The sequence below is a fragment of the Panthera pardus genome, unplaced genomic scaffold, assembly GCF_024362965.1.
Source record: "Panthera pardus isolate Hobbes unplaced genomic scaffold, ASM2436296v1 HiC_scaffold_24, whole genome shotgun sequence".
NCBI lineage: Eukaryota > Metazoa > Chordata > Mammalia > Carnivora > Felidae > Panthera > Panthera pardus.
In genome coordinates this window covers 117,888,434-117,902,160 of record NW_026526810.1, presented here as the reverse complement: position 1 = coordinate 117,902,160, position 13,727 = coordinate 117,888,434, and positions in this window count along the sequence as shown.

The following is a 13,727-nucleotide window of genomic DNA, read 5'->3' as shown; positions in this document are numbered from 1 at the left end:
TCCCAGCAGACCCCGGAAGGCAGCCACTTTCGCTGGTGCCGGGGCAAGGTTGTTGAGGGTGAAGCCTGGTGCCAGATGTGTGTCGCGATTTTCCATGGTCCCTGAAATGCTGAGGCTACACTGTCTCGCGATTTTTTTGGGGGGGCGGGCTGGCACCTGGCCGTAGCAGGGTCCAGCAGGCGTTCCTGGGTGCAGCTGACATTCGGCCATTGCTCATTCAGCCATTGCTTGGTGAAACCCTCCTGCAGAGGGGTGGAGCACGTCATAGCCACAGTCCTTCAGAAGTAAGGGGCCAGGGAAAACAGCCACATGTGAGACAAAACTTGGGAGAGAGGTGCGGCCTAGGGCCTGGTCACGGAAAGTGGAAAAGTGGGGAGTGGATGAGAGCTGAAGACGGAGGACCGGTGCGCGACTGGTGATCTGGGAGAACAGCCTGGATGGTTGGATGGCGCCATTTTTCTCCGCTCGCACGCATGCACACTGACAAGCACCGCAACAATCCACCCCAATAGGCTAGCAGCGCCATCTAGTGGAGAGCGGAGCTGTTACACCGACCCTGCCCAACTGGGCCGACTTCGCTCTTCAAGAACACAAACCTCACCACCGGCTTAATTTATGGACTGTAAAGAGCTACATGGACTGACCTCTAGGGGAAAACGAAGCAACTTCAGTCCTACTTCAATCTGTTAGCAGGTTCATCTATTCATTTTTTTTCTCTTTTTCCTTTTTCTCTTTTACAATTCTTTTTCTTGAATACAGAAAGAGAAAAAACTCATTTTTATTTACAATTTTTAATAAAAATCTGTCCTTAATTTTTATTACTATATATTTTTACTTTTGTGTAAATTTTTTCAAATTCTACTTTACTTCTGTCATTTTATTTTAGTCTACTTCAGTGTACTCACCTTTTCAAATTTTCAAACAATTTCCTTTTTTTCTTTTCCTTTTTCTCTTTTTCATTTTTCTTTTTCTTGAATGCAGACAGAGAAAAACTTCATTTTTACTTTCAATTTGTTTTAAAAATATTTTTATTTAATTTTTATTACTATATTATTTGCTCTTATGTAAATTTTTTCAAATTCTATCTTACTCCCATCATTTTATTTCAGTCTACTACAGTGTATTCACTTTTTCAAATTTTCAAACAATTTCGTTTTTTTGTCTTTTCTTCTTTTTTTTAACTTTTTTCTCTTTTTCATTTCTTTTTTTAATACAGAAAATGAAAAACTTCATATTTCATTTAATTTTTATTAAAATATTTTTCTATAATTCTTTTCTACTATATTCTCTAATTTTGTGTATTTTAGTCTACTTTAGTGTATTCATTTTTTCAAATTCTCAAACAATTTCCTGTTTTCTTTCTCTACCCCCTTTTTTTCTTTTTGTTTGTTTCTCTAATCTGTCAAACCACTTTCTACACCCAGACCAAAACACACCAAGGATCTAGCTTCATCTATTCGATTTGTGTGTGTGTGTTTTTAATTTTTAATTTTAATATTTTTTTAATTTTAATTTTTTTAATTTCAATTTTTCTAACTCATTAATTCCTTTTCTTCCTTCAAAATGACAAACAGAAGGAATTCACCCCAAAAGACAGAGCACGAAGAAACGACAGCCAGGGATTTAACCAACACAGACACAAGCAAGATGTCTGAACCATAATTTAGAATCACAATAATAAGAATACTACCTGGAGTCCAGAATAGATTAGAATCCCTTTCTGCAGAGATAAAAGAAGTAAAAAATAGCCAGAATGAAATTAAAAATGCTATAAATCAGCTGCAATCATGGATGGATGCAGTGGCGGCAAGGATGAATGAGGCAGAAGAGAGAATCAGTGATACAGAGAACAAACTTATAGAGAATAATGAAGCAGAAAAAAAGAGGGAGATTAAGGTGAAAGAGCACAATTTAAGAATTAGAGAAATCAGTGACTCATTAAAAACAACATCAGAATCATAGGGGTCCCAGAGGAGAAGAGAGAGAAATAGGGGTAGAAGGGTTATGTGAGCAAATCATAGCAAAAAACTTTCCTAACCTGGTGAAAGACACAGACATCAAAATCCAGGAAGCACAGAGGACTCCCACTAGATTCAACAAAAACCGACCATCAACAAGGCATATCATAGTCAAATTCACAAAATACTCAGGCAAGGAGAGAATCATGAAAGCAGCAAGGGGAAAAAAGTCCCTAACCTACAAGGGAAGACAGATGAGGTTTGCAGCAGACCTACCCACAGAAACTTGGCGGCCAGAAAGGACTGGCGGGATATATTCAGTGTGCTGAATCAGAAAAATATGCAGCCAAGAATTCTTTATCCAGCAAGGCTGTTATTCAAAGTAGAAGGAGAGATAAAAAGTTTTCCAGACAAACAAAAATTAAAGGAGTTTGTGACCACTAAACCAGCCCTGCAAGAAATTTTAAGGGGGACTCTCTGAGGGAAGAAAAGATGAAAAAATATATATATAAATAAATAAGTACCAAAAGCAACAAAAGATTAGAAAGGACCAGAGAACACCACCAGAAACTCCAACTCTACAAGCATCATAATGGCAATAAATTCATATCTTTCAGGACTCACTCTAAACGTCAATGGACTCAATGCTCCAGTCAAAAGACATAGGGTAACAGAATGGATAAGAAAACAAGACCCATCTATCTGCTGTTTACAAGAGACCCACTTTAGACATAAAGACACCTTCAATTATTTCCAAATTGAAAATAAGGGGATGGAGAACCATCTATCATGCTAATGGTCAACAAAAGAAAGCCGGAGTAGCCATACTTATATCAGACAATCTAGGCTTTAAAATAAAGACTATATCAAGAGATGCAGAAGGGCATTATATCATAATCAAGGGGTCTATCCACCAAGAAGACCTAATAATTGTAAGTATTTATGTGCCAAATGTGAGAGCACCCAAATATATAAATCACAAACATAAAGAAACTCATTGATAGTAATACCATAATAGTAGGAGTCTTCAACACCCCACTCACAGCAATGGACAGATCATCTAATCAAAAAATCAACAAGGAAACAATGGCTCTGAATGACACATTGGACCAGATGGACTTAACAGATATATTCAGAACATTTCAGCCTAAAGCAGCAGAATATACATTTGTCTCCAGTGCACATGGAACGTTCTCCAGAATACACCATATACTGGGAAACAAATCAGCCCCAAGTAAGTACACAAAGATCGAGATCATACCGTGCATATTTTCAGACCACAATGCTATGAAACTCGAAATCAACCACAAGAAAAAATTTGGAAAGGTAACAAATACTTGGAGACTGAAGAACATCCGACTAAAGAATGAATGGACTAACGAAGCAGTTAAAGAAGAAATTAAAAAGTATATGGAAGTCAATGAAAATGATAGCACCACAACCCAAAACCTCTGGGACGCTGCAAAGGTGGTCATAAAAGGAAAGTATATAGCAATCCAGACATTCCTAAAGAAGGAAGAAAGATCTCAGATACACAACCTTACCTTACACCTTAAGGAGCTGGAAAAAGAACAGCAAATAAAACCCAAAACCCGCAGAAGACAGGAAATAATAAAGATTAGAGCAGAAATTAATGCTATCGAAACCAAAAAAACAGTAGAACAGATCAATGAAACCAGAAGCTGGTTCTTTGATAGAATTAACAAAATTGATAAACCACTAGCCAGTTTGATCAAGAAGAAAAAGGAAAGGACCCAAATAAATAAAATCAAGAATGAAAGAGGAGAGATCACTACCAACAAAGCAGAAATAAAAACAATAATAAGAGAATATTATGAGCAATTATATGCCAATAAAATGGGCAATCTAGAAGAAATGGACAAATTCCTAGAAACATATACACTACCAACACTGAAACAGGAAGAAATAGAAAATTTGAACAGACCCATAACCAGTAAGGAAATTGAATTAGTAATCAAAAATCTCCCAAAAAACAAGAGTCCAGGGCCAGATGGCTTTCCAGGGGAATTCTACCAAACATTTAAGGAAGAGTTAACACCTATTCTCTTGAAACCGTTCCAAAAAATAGAAATGGAAGGAAAACTTCCAAATTCTTTCTGTGAAGCCAGAATTACCCTGATTCCAAAACCAGACAGAGACCCCACTAAAAAGGAGAACTATAGACCAATTTCCCTGATGAACATGGATGCAAAAATCCTCAACAAGATATTAGTCAACTGGATCCAACAATACATTAAAATAATTATTCACCACGACCAAGTGGGATTTATACCTGGGATGCAGGGCTGGTTCAGTATCCGCCAAACAATTAACGTGATTCATCACATCAATAAAAGAAAGGACAAGAACTATATGATCCTCTCAATACATGCAGAGAAAGCATTTGACAAAATACAACACCGTTTCTTGATAAAAACCCTCAAGAAAGTAGGGATAGAAGGATGATACCTCGAGATCATAAAAGCCATATACAAGCGACCCAACACTAATATCATCTTCAATGGGGAAAAACTGAGAGCTTTCCCCTAAGGTCAGGAACAAGACAGGGATGTCCACTCTCGCCACTGTTATTCAACATAGTATTGGAAATCTTAGCCTCTGCAATCAGACAACACAAAGAAATAAAAGACATCCAAATCGGCCAGGAGGAGGTCAAACTTTCACTCTTCACAGATGACATGATACTCTATATGGAAAACCCGAAAGATTCCACCAAAAAACTGCTAGAACTGATTCATGAAGTCAGCAAAGTTGCAGGATATAAAATCAATGCACAGAGGTCAGTTGCATTCGTATACACTGAACAATGAAGCAATAGAAAGAGAAATCAAGGAATTGATCCTATTTACAGTTGCACCAAAAACCATAAAATACCTAGGAATAAATCTAACCAAAGAGGTGAAAAATCTATACGCTGAAAACTATAGAAAGCTTATGAAAGAAATTGAAGAAGACACAAAGAAATGGAAAAAGATTCCATGCTCCTGGATAGGAAGAACAAATATTGTTAAAATGTGATACTACCCAAAGCAATCTACATATTCAATTCAATCGCTATCAAAGTAACACCAGCATTCTTCACAGAGGTAGAACAAACAATCCTAAAATGTGTATGGAATCAGAAAAGACCCCGAATAGCCAAAGCAATCTTGAAAAAGAAAACCAAAGCAGGAAGCATCACAATCCCAGACTTCAAGCTATACTACAAAGCTGTAATCATCAAGACAGTATGGTACTGGCACAAGAACAGACACTCAGATCAATGGAATAGAAGAGAGAACCAGAAATGGACCCACAAACATATGGGCAACTAATCTTTGACAAAGCAGGAAAGAATATCCAATGGAATAAAGATAGTCTCTTCAGCAAGTGGTGCTGGGAAAACTGGACAGCGACATGCAGAAGAATGAACCTGGACCACTTTCTTACACCATACACAAAAATAAACTCAAAGTGGAAGAACGACCTCAATGTAAGACAGGAAGCCATCAAAATCCTCCAGGAGAAAGCAGGCAGAAACCTCTCTGATCTTGCCCACAGCAATTTCTTACTCAACACGTCTCCGGAGGCAAAGGAAACAAAAGCAAAAATGAACTACTGGGACCTCCTCAAAATAAAAAGCTTCTGCACCGTGAATGAAACAATCAGCAAAACTGAAATGCAACCGACAGAATGGGAGAAGATATTTGCAAATGACATATCAGATAAAGGGTTAGTATCCAAAATCTACAAAGAACTTATCAAACTCAACACCCAAAACACAAGTAATCCAGTGAAGAAATGGGCAAAAGACATGAATAGACACTTCTCTAAGGAAGACATCCAGATGGCCAACCGACACATGAAAAAATGCTCCATATCACTCATCATCAGGGAAATACAAATGAAAACCACAATGAGATACCACCTCACACCTGTCGGAATGGCTAACATTAACAACTCAGGCAACAACATATGTTGGTGAGGATGCAGAGAAAGAGGATCTCTTTTGCATTGTTGGTGGGAATGCAAGCTGGTGCAGCCACTCTGGAAAACAGTATGGAGGTTTCTCAAAAAACTAAAAATAGAACTACTCTACGACCCAGCAATTGCACTACTAGGCATTTATCCAAGGGATACAGGTGTGCTGTTTCGAAGGGACACATGCACCCCCATGTTTATAGCAGTACTATCAAAAATAGTCAAAGTATGGAAAGAGCCTAAATGTCCATCGATGGATGAATGGATAAAGAAAATGTGGTGTATATATATATATATATATATACATACATACATATATGTATGTATATATATATACACACACACAATGGAGTATTACTCGGCAATCAAAAAGAATGAAATCTTGCCATTTGCAACTACGTGGATGGAACTGGAGGGTATTATGCTAAGCGAAATTAGTCAATCAGAAAAAGACAAAAATCATATGACTTCACTCATCTGAGGACTTTAAGAGACAAAACCGATGAACATAAGGTAAGGGAAATAAAAATAATATAAAAACAGGGAGGGGGACAAAACAGAAGAGACTCATAAATATGGAGAACAAACTGAGGGTTGCTGGAGGGGTTGTGGGAGGGGGGATGGGCTAAATGGGTAAGGGCATTAAGGAATCTACTGAAATCATTACTTCACTATAGGTTAACTAATTTGGATGTAAATTTTAAAAAATAAAAAATAAAGTTAACTTACAAAGTTAAAAAAAGGTAACTAGTATTAACAGTTACTATTATTATTAAAATTTTAAATGGAATACTATTTCAAGTAAAACAGTCTATAAACATTAAAACACGGGCCAAATAATCTTAGAGATAAAGTAAGAAAGATTTGATGAAGGAAGAAGAAAGCAAGAGAAAAAGGGAAGGTAGGCAGAGGGGAAAACACAGGTTTCATAGCAGAAGGAAGGAATCTCCAGGTATGTTCTCGAATCAGGCACTGTATGCTCTGTGTCTTGGGGAAACAAGAAATAAATAAACAAACAAAAAACAGAAAAAAGGGCATGTTTCCTCCAATAACATCTGGAATTTGAACCCCTGCCTCTGTCTCTAGATTTTTCTGTGACAACTAATGCTACCTCCCTCCCTTCCTCCAGTCTGACCACTCAACTTGAAATAATTTCCTCAATTTTGAGGGCTCACGTGTTCTCTATTTCGGAGAAAACTTAAGCCCCAATCAATAAATATTGATTATTTCCATGCCTCCCTACTCCAGTTCCACCACCCTTACCCACGACAGACTTTTCTCAACCACTGTCCCTACTTTGTCAGGAAGATGACTGACATCACATTTCCCAGATTTGCTTATAAGAGGTTTCAGTGAGGAAGAAATAGGGGCGGGGGGTGGGGGAGGGAGTGGATTAAAAGTCCTTCAAGAGCTGAGCTGTACAGGGGACCTTACCAGGAAGAAGTGATCAAGCAACTCAAAACTATCTACAAGGTACTATGCCTATTTGAAGAGTAGAACTATTTAAATTTAGCATTATTGTTACAGGAATAAAGCAAAGAGCCTGTGTTGTTTTGTAAGAAATTTCCACCTCCGAAATCATATTTTCTAAACCTGGAAAGAGGAAAGAATATGTTTTAAGTGGAAAAACACTGAGCTCTTTCCAATCCCTGTTTCCCTTGTTCATGACATTGTGTTTCCTTGTCCTGGAATCTCCCAGAATGACACAGGGAATAAGGTTAACTTTGACAATGTTCACAGCTTTTCTGTCAAACCCCTTTTCTTTAAATTTGCATGGCTTGAAACAAACTTTCTTGTTAGAGGTATTTCCACCAAAAGCGAGAAGCTGGGAAGCTGTTTTATTCTTGAGCAGTTTTATTCTTCCCCACTTGCCCCCTTATTACCCCTACCGAGAATTTTAGTGTTCTCTCTATTAAAACTCAATCTGCCACTTTAGAGGTTAATGATTAACTTTAATACGTCTGTGCCTTTCACTGTAATCTAGATTCTGGAACTAAATCAAATGTAATGGAAAGAATAGAATTAAGACAACCGGCTCTAGTCCCAGTACTACCAATAACTAGTTGTCTGACCTTGGGAGAGCCTTCAACTTCTCTGGAACTCTATAAAACAAGGTGGTTCAAAGAGATGATCTCTATGTATCTTGTGGCTCTAAAATTCTATGCTCAAAAGAATAAGAAACCCTCCATTTCAAAAACTAAGTTATTGCTGGTAGTAATTTTCTCAGCTCATTAATTCAGTTGTAACTGATGAGAACGTGGTACAATAGTTCCTTCACATACAAGTGTCCTTTGAAAGAGTGTCAGCACAGAGGACAGAAGCCTATCCTTGTAGTGAGCCATCAGCCTCTGAAGAGCCAACAGCCAGGCATAGAGGAAATGGTTTCATAATGGTGACAAGGACTGAAAAAGTTGCAGTGAGCAGAAAATAGGGCCACAATAACAAGGTCTTTCAGACCTGAGCTATGCAGAAAGATCCTTGGGTCAGAAGTGATCTAACAACTGAATGGGTTAATCTATTTCCTTTCACCTGTTCTGTCCTTCCTTTAAGAATACACTTTACCCAACTCCCTGTGTCTCTCTGCCTCATTGTAAAGCAAAAGAATGTTGGCCCTTTCCTTTCCTCCTTTATCATTCTAAGGCAAAGGATTCTTCTGCAAAAAGAAAAAGGAAATCAAATAGAAAATAAGCTTCCATGTGGGGGGAAAAAAACGATTAGTGTGGGTGAGTTATCTAAAACTGAAGATACGGATAGTACACTTATTAAAGCCTGACAGCTTGCAAATCTTCAGATCTAAAAAAGAACTACTTTAAGCTTCAGAGGCAGCAAAAAGCTGGTGAGGAACTGAGACACAGAATGAGCTTGGGGTTTGTTTTTGTTTTTGTTTTTGTTTTTAAGTCCCCTAGTGGAGCCTGTAAAAGAAGCAGAAAAAAACAGAACCTGAACTTTTAGATCCAAGAGTTCACACAGCCTTTAGCAAAAAAAAGTCTATCCCTTTTCTTTGCCAGATATCTTTTTGGAGGTAGAGATGACAATAAAAGCCTGCATAGGAAATTGACTCATCTAAGGGCTTGAGTAGAAGTGATTACGAAAGAGCCAATCAGGTGATTTTTATTTGAGAGGAAAAAAAATGATTGTATAAAATGAGATGGGCTCAAGCATGTGGCTTGGTTTTCTACAGGCAAGATCAGAATGAATAATCGTACTGGTCTCAAAGCTCATATGGAGCACAGATGTAAGCTAGAGCCTCTTGCCCCTTAAAAAAGAAAAAGAGCTGATGTGAATGCTTAGTGCATGGATTGTGAAAGACCAGACCCTCTAGGAGCACAAGATTTCTGCCAATTATAGGGAAGGTGTGGGGAAACTTCCATATTCATGGTTACCTGGCTTTGAGTCCTTCTCCTGTTTAATGATCTCTATTAATGATCTCCCTGTGTTGGATCATCCTGAGTCACACTGTGGTGACCCAATTTGCAATTCACCTCTTTCTTTTATTTTATTAATAAATAAATAAGTAAACAAGCAAACAAATAAAAACCTCCCCTCTAGGTAGTACATATGTGTGATGCCCATGCACATAGATTGCTTTCTTGAAGGTTAAAGGTTGCTGGCCCCCAAAATGAAAGCCAGAGGAGCAGACCTGAATCTGAGCACTGGCCTGGAGCACAGCATCTGCAGCCAACCCCACAGACACATGAACAAAAAATAAATGTTTGTTTTTGTAAGCCACTGAGATTTGGCAGTTGTTTCTTGTGCCACACTATTTCCGCAAAAGCTGACTTATACAAAGAATTCTCTAGGAAAAGGGGTTTACATCACAATATTACAAACAACTTCACCTTCAGCATTAGATATCCTCGTTCCACAAGATCTTTGGATAACCCATCACAGAGTTTGTCAATGTCTGCTTCAGCCTGTGGAATCTCCCTAGCCCGGGTTACCATAAGGACTTGTGTTACTCTCCTTGCAATCCCACTCTCTTCCACACTTTGGCTCTCAAAGATTCCCACTCCACACCCTCAACTCCAAAATGTCCTCGATATCTTAGGGAAAACAAGTCAGTATTCTTCAACCCCAGCCCTCACACTCAGTGCTCAGCTACCTTTCCATATTCAAATCCACCAAGGAATCCAGCAGAACAAGGAGCCCTCCCATAAACAGAAACATCCTTCTAGAAAGGTAGAGGTGTTTTTTCACAATGACTTTCCTCTCTCTCGTACTTCTACATGGGAGAGATAAGTAATGTTGTGTTCTAACTAAAATTAGGCTTCCAGACTTGCAATCAATGTACACTCTCTTCTCCTGTCTTCTCTTCCCTTGCTTCTTTCCGTACTCTCTATCTCTCTTTTCTGCCAAGCCAGTGTCTTCACCCATGGATGTGGAGAAGACAATGTGTATTACCAATGCGCAAAAAAACAAAAAATAAAGCTCCCTCCCTCTTGCTTCTCCTTAAAGTCCAGCTTCCATTAAGTAATGGGAATTTAGCCGTCAATAATTAAGAACATCCTTGGGAAATGCTTCCATAGAAACTAACAGCAGTGCTTTCTGAATAATAAGGCAGAGTAGGATTTTCCTAGCTATAATGATTTTCTTTTTATATTTTCACAACACCCAAGGAGAGACAAGCAGCCATTTTACCAAGATCCAGCAGCAATTCTGGTGCCCCAGGTAGCATGATTAATCACAAAATACTTCAATAGGTTGGCCCAATTTAGACTGAGTAGTATATAACACATCAATCTTGAAACAAATGACATAATATCTTCATAAATTTAAAAGCCACTTGATTTTGATTCTAAAATTAGAAGGTTTGAGTTTGGGGCACCCGGGTGACTCAGTGGGTTAAGTGTCTGATTCTCGGCTTCATGAATTTGAGCCCCATGTCGGGTCCTGTGCTGACAGTGCTGCAGAGCCTGCTTAGGATTCTCTCTCCCTCTTTCTCTCTCTGCCCGTCCCCCCCCCCCATCCCCGCCCAAACTCATGCTGTATCTGTCTCTCTCAAAATAAACACACTTTTAAAAATTTAAAAAAAAAAAAAAAGGTTGACTTTGACCTTAATTTCTTCATCAGTGGGGCAGTCTGGTTTAGCTACAAATCACCAACTGACTGTCCTCAACAAACAGGGAAGAAGACAGCAGGCAGAGGAAGTAAAGCCTTGACTTTCCTTTTGCATAATGAAAACACAGGAACGTGGGAAGGAAGACATTTCTTCCACCTTCTGATAGGAAGTCTATTGATTTGCCAGATTTCCAAATACCACTTTACTCCTAAAAGCACAAGAGAATGTTTCAAATTTAAAAATCACAGTGTAGACAATTATCTCAAGCATCAAAATAGAACTGTAAAGAAGGGCAGCTGGTTCAGGCTAGGAAAAGATGTATTAGAAAGCTGAAATGCTTCAGAGTCCTTATGGCAGCTAACATGAAAAAGGCAAATGAGTATGGATAAGGTTGGGGATGGGATGGTGGGAAGGGAAAGAATCTCGGAGAAGACAAAGAAGCTCAGAATCTTTCAGGAGCCCGGAAAAATGAGCTTTCTTGTAATATGTTTCAATAAGTTATAGTGGTGAATGACTATTGCCCTCCAATGTCCAAAGTATGTGAGTGTATTGAGTGAGCCACCGTAATCATAAACCGGGTCTGTGGCTCTAAACTACTCAACCAGCTTTTTGCTTCTGAAGAGACATAGAAACATAAGATATACAGAATAGATCTGGCTACCTCCTTGGCCTGACAACCTAGAAGATTAAAGAGTATAGTAGGTACAATCATCATTTTCTGGGGCTGTTAACATTGAAAAGAGAAAAGGAAAAGTAAGGGCTTCCCCACTAAGGATATGGGAAGTTGAAACCATGCTCTGGGAGACTCTGTCATGCTGGAGGAATAAGGTCCCTGGGGATTTAGATAATTGGAGAGGGTGGCAAGGAGGCCACAAATATTCTAGAGCTGTAGACAAGCAGGAAATAAAATAATCATAATCATAATCATAATCATAAAATAATAATAAAATAAAACACACACAAAAAGTCCAACACACTGCCAGGTAAAGCCCCCAGTACTCCTATATCCAAGGCAATATGAACTGGTTGGAGACATTGTCTCTATTCCCATCACTCCTCACTTCCTCTTCCCTGGTCCACTCATACCCTAAGAATGGCTTAGACCTCTCTCTTTTTCTCTGTTTCTTCAATACACACTCCCTTCCTCCCATCAATCAAGACATATTCAATTAGCTATAAGTTGTCTAATACTGACTCATTCTGTTAACTCAACAAGCATGCATCAAAAAACTAAAATATACTTGGCTCTGTCCTAGGTGCATGGATTAAGGAGATAAAAAAAAACCAGAGGCCTCTCCTCTAAAGCAGTGTAGGGGAAAACTTTCTGGAAGAGGTAACACCAACTAGTGTTCTAAAGGAGAAGCAGAAGTTAGGCACAGAGAGTCCATATGCAAAGGCATTACAATAGAAAATAGTACCCAGCAGTGTGAAGACACTGGCATTTGGTAATGACCTCAAGAGAGGGTTTCTTGCTGCCAATTTTTAATAAATTTTGTCCCACAGAGAAAAGTAATCAAAGGAAAATCAAAAAAGGGTTGTGTTTTTATGAACTTTTACTATAATTGTTTCACTAACTCACTACTTAATCAGCTTCATTTACTGCCTTAATGAACAACTAATTCTATCATTTATGGAACAAAGCTTTCACAGACAAGTTGGAGTCCCTTCTCAAAGCAACTATAATAATACTGAAAATTGAAAATGTCTTATAAGGAAAAGCTAACAAAAAAGTGGAAGAGGTGACTGTGGCACCAGGAACTGGCAAAGTGAGCTCTCCTCCAAGTTCAAAAATATCTTTCCCATACATTTTAGCAAATAGAGATTCAACTGTGCCAATACACTTTACTTCTTTAAAGTTGAGGATGAAATAAATAGCATAATACTATAGGCCACTCACTCTTTAGTAAGCGTTTTTCTTATTTCAAAAATTTTTAATATTTATTTTTGAGAAAGAGAGAGAGAGACAGAGTGTGAGCAGGGAAGGGGCAGAGAGAGAGGGAGATGCAGAATTTGAAGCAGGCTCCTGGCTCTGAGCTGTCAGCACAGAGCCTGACGTGGGGCTCAAACCCACGAACTGCGATATCATGACCTGAGCTGAAGTCGCATACTTAACCGACTGAGCCACCCAGGCACCTCGAGTTTTTCTTATTTCAATCAATAGAGGCACCATTTGCTAAGTCAACCAAACTTTTAGAATAATCGTTAATTCCTGGTTCACTCTATATTTGATTTTATTAAATACCACTGGATTATCATTCAGGGTTGTCTACGGAAGACAACAAAAACTGATCAGGTGAGTTAAAGCAACATGAGCAATAAAAGGGTTTGTTTTAAAGACATTGAAAAGCTGACTGACATACAATGTACACTGGCTGCCCCTTTCTCAACTTATTTCCCCATTGCCCACTTCTGTGATCAAGGTTGGACATTCCACATACTCACGAAATACTCATTTCCTTCAACCCGCATTCCCATGTAGCTAGTGTACCATATTACTGAGCTCTGGAAAACAAGATGTAAGCCTAGATCTTTGGCTTTAGATCCTCTGGAAAAATGGAAAAGCACAACTGGTGCTAACCTGTCTCCCCTTTTTCCTGTCTTAAAAATGGACTGCAGCACAAGGGACAGGCCAAGAGGCCAACAAAGAGCCTTGACACTGTCCACCTGTTGAACAAATGTCAGTAGCTACTCAACTCCAAACTTCTTATGTTATGAGGGGAGAAAGACCC